The sequence below is a fragment of the Cornus florida genome, unplaced genomic scaffold (assembly GCF_030987335.1).
Source record: "Cornus florida cultivar Cherokee Brave unplaced genomic scaffold, ASM3098733v1 CherokeeBrave_3.0.0_Hap2_Chr02, whole genome shotgun sequence".
NCBI lineage: Eukaryota > Viridiplantae > Streptophyta > Magnoliopsida > Cornales > Cornaceae > Cornus > Cornus florida.
Window position 1 is genome coordinate 71,476,035 of NW_026775572.1, and position 3,375 is coordinate 71,479,409.

At 37.0% G+C, this 3,375-nt stretch overlaps 1 non-coding gene across 1 annotated transcript; it reads right to left on the reverse strand.

The window, feature by feature from the left end:
- Nucleotides 1-1,777: 1,777 nt before the first annotated feature.
- Nucleotides 1,778-1,884, reverse strand: LOC132297886 (small nucleolar RNA R71). The gene has a single exon (XR_009479440.1). It is a non-coding gene; the product is annotated as a small nucleolar RNA R71 (small nucleolar RNA).
- Between the last annotated feature and the right edge of the window lie 1,491 nt (nucleotides 1,885-3,375).

Consider the following 3,375-nt stretch of genomic DNA (forward strand, 5'->3'; position numbering starts at 1 on the left):
TTAAATGCAAGTAGCATATGTCTCTAACCTTGTTTTGTATTTGGATTGTGAGCTTAATGAAATGATTAATGACTTGTTTTGATCTATTGTGCCTTTCACATGTTGTTTAGACAATATATGCTTCATTTCTTAGATATATTGTGCCTTTCACATGATGTTTAGACAATACATGCTTAACTAGTCATCCTTGCTTGTTGAATCAACCAAATACACACACACATCAATATTACAACACACCATTTTCCCTCATTAGTCACTTGTTAAGGGTATAGAAAAGCACTGCTTGGTGGTGACCTCTAAACCCTAAGATTTCTCTCTCTCTTACTTACTCTTTATTGTATTCAATTATTTAGTTTAATTTGCTCTCTAGTTTAATCAACCAACCAATCTATTGTTTGATCACTTGACCTACTAGCCCTAATTGCAATTCCACAACCAAGTACGACTCCAATCCTTTGGGACGATCCCTACTCGCCCTAGCTATATTTATAGTGAAAGGTAGTAGTGGCTTTTATAAATGTAAAACTCTTGGCCCTTTCCTAAAATTCATACTCTCAAACTTGATTGTGTAGGACGACGAGAACACCACGACGAGCAAGTTTTTGGCGCCGTTGCCGGGGATTAGGCAACGTCATATTTGTGGAATCAATTAGGAATTAGTACTCTTTTGCTCGTATCTTTACTTTATTTTCATTTTTCTTTTTTGGTTACTTATTATGTTGTTCTTACTTGACTAGGTGCATTATTGGAGAGGAAGCAAGTAAATGAGCATTCAAGCAAAGCAAAGAAAGTAAAAAGCTAAAAATTTAAAAAATTTGCTAAGCTAAGCTTTAAATGGAGTTGAAGTGCTAAAGGACCTTTGTGAGACTTTATTTACTCAATCCCTTAGTTAAATCATCGGCCTGCAAGGAGGCTTGTTTTTATTTGTTCTTTGCATCATTGTTGTTAAAGCATGGGAGTATGAATTAAGTGTTTATGGAAGAAGTCTAATTGCATTGTTGTGAAGGTATAATGTTTGTCATTCTTTGTGCTTGTTGTGTGTTGCATTGTGCATGCATGGACGTTGTTCATTGAGACCCACTCTTGTCCCTTTAGATTTGCATCTTGAATCAATCGTTAGAAATCTTAGGGGAAGAGGAAGTTCAAAAAGAACCAATCTATCAATGGATGACCATAATGATGATCATGTTGAGAACCTTGGTCACATAGACCAACAAGGTATCCTTCATCCTAATGTGCACAACGAAAATATACAAGTACCATTAGGCATGCCTAGGCCGTACATTCACCAACCACCACAACAACAAGGCCAAGTTCCATATGGAATGCCAAGACCAATATATGCTCCACAACCTCCTATCATCAATCAAGGAATTCAAAACCAAGGTGTTCATGTTGCACCTCAAGTAGCTAATCCACCTCTTGCTTTAAGAGACCATTATGTGCCTAATGAGTATAATGCACCTACATGCATCCAATTGCCTCCATTTAGAGCACATCATTATGAAATTAAGCCACAAACCATTCAAATGCTTCCTAACTATCATGGACTTCCAAGTGAAGAACCTTACAAGCATTTGGATGAGTTTCTTGAAGTATGTTCCGCCGTAAAATATACGGACATGCCAGAAGAGGTCTTAAGACTCAAACTTTTTCATTCACTTTAAAAGACAAGGCAAAGTATTGGTTTAATAATTTTAGGCATTTTTCAATCACTTTTTGGGCAGAAATACAACAAGAGTTCGTGAAGAAGTACTATCTGGTTTCTAAAACCAATGCCATGAGAACCTCGATTCGAGAATTTTCACATGGGGATGGAGAAACGTTTCATGAGGCATGGGAACGCTTCAATGAGTTACTTAGGAAATGTCCACATCATGACATGCCCAAATGGCAATTAGTTTAATATTTCTTTGAGAGCTTATTGGACAATTATAAGGGTATGGTTGATGCTTCAATGGGTGGTTCATACATTGATAAGCATGAGGATGACGTGTTGCTTCTTTATGAGAGCATGAGTGAAAATTCTTTGAATAGAACATTATCATCCAAGAATGGTAGAAATTCACAAGGTAGGAAGAGTGCTGGCTTACATCAAGTTGACCATTCAAATGAAATAGCCACTGAAATGAAGTCTTTAACTCAAAGGTTTGATCAATTTTTGATTAACCAAAACTCGGTGAACCAAGTATCTTCCTTCCCTAACCATTCTCATCGTGCATCAAATGAAACATGTATGACTTGTTCTAGTATTCTTCATTTTACTTCTCATTGTCCTCACGGACAAGTTCAAAATGAACCTAATGAACAAGTCAATGCAGCTTTTGTGAATCAAGGGAACAATCCTTATGGTACTCATTATAATCTAAGTTAGAGGAATCATCCGAATTTCTCTTGGAAAAACCAAGGAGAGGGCTCAAACCCTTCCCAAGGTGGTTTTCAAGGGAAGTACATTCCACCTCCACTTCAAAACCAAGGATCCCAAGGTTATAGACCTTATCAATCACAAGGGAATCAATTTGCTAATTCTCATTTTCCCAAAAAATCTTATTCCCAAGGAAATACTAGAAGTCCCGCCTTTGAATAAAAAGTTTTGATTGCTTTTGGTACTTTAGAGGCTAACACTCAATTGCTTCATTCTCACTCTCAATCTATTGCGAAGCTAGAAACCCAAGTAGGGCAAATAGCAAGCACTCTCAATGCAAGAGAGAAGGGAAATATGCCTATTAATGTCCCACCTAAGCAGCAATGTGTTGTGGAAACCCATTCCTCATCGGAAGGCCACACCATTAAACATGTTAATGCGGTGACTACATTGCGGAGTGGTACGATTGTGGACAATTAAGTTGAAATGTCCAATGAAGAGAGTGAATCGGTGCAACCTCAAGTTGTCACCTATCCCGTTTAACATCCCATTCTTCCTTCATTGCATATACATGATCTTGTGAATGAAAAGTCTTGAAAAATGTGTTTGAAAAAGAAGTTTTGAAAAATGATATTGAAAAAGTTTTGCTGAAAAATGATTTGAAACAAAGTGATTTGAAAACTTCTTGTGCTGAAGAGAGTTCAAAAGAAAATTCTGAAAAGTGTTTGAACCAAAAGTTCCATTTTCGGATGCCTTAAAAGGATCAATTTCAAAAGACAAGCAAAAGAAAAAAACCAATGAAATTATGGAAATGTTTAGGCAAGTGAAAGTCAATCTTCCACTTCTGGATGCAATCAAGCAAATTCCGGATTATGCCAAATTCTTGAAAGACTTGTGCACCCAAAAGCAGAAGAACAAGAGCCAAGCACCAAGAAAAGTGGTTTTGACCGAGCAAGTAAGCTTAATTTTGCAACATAACACTTTGCCAAAGTTTAAGGACCCCAGTTCAC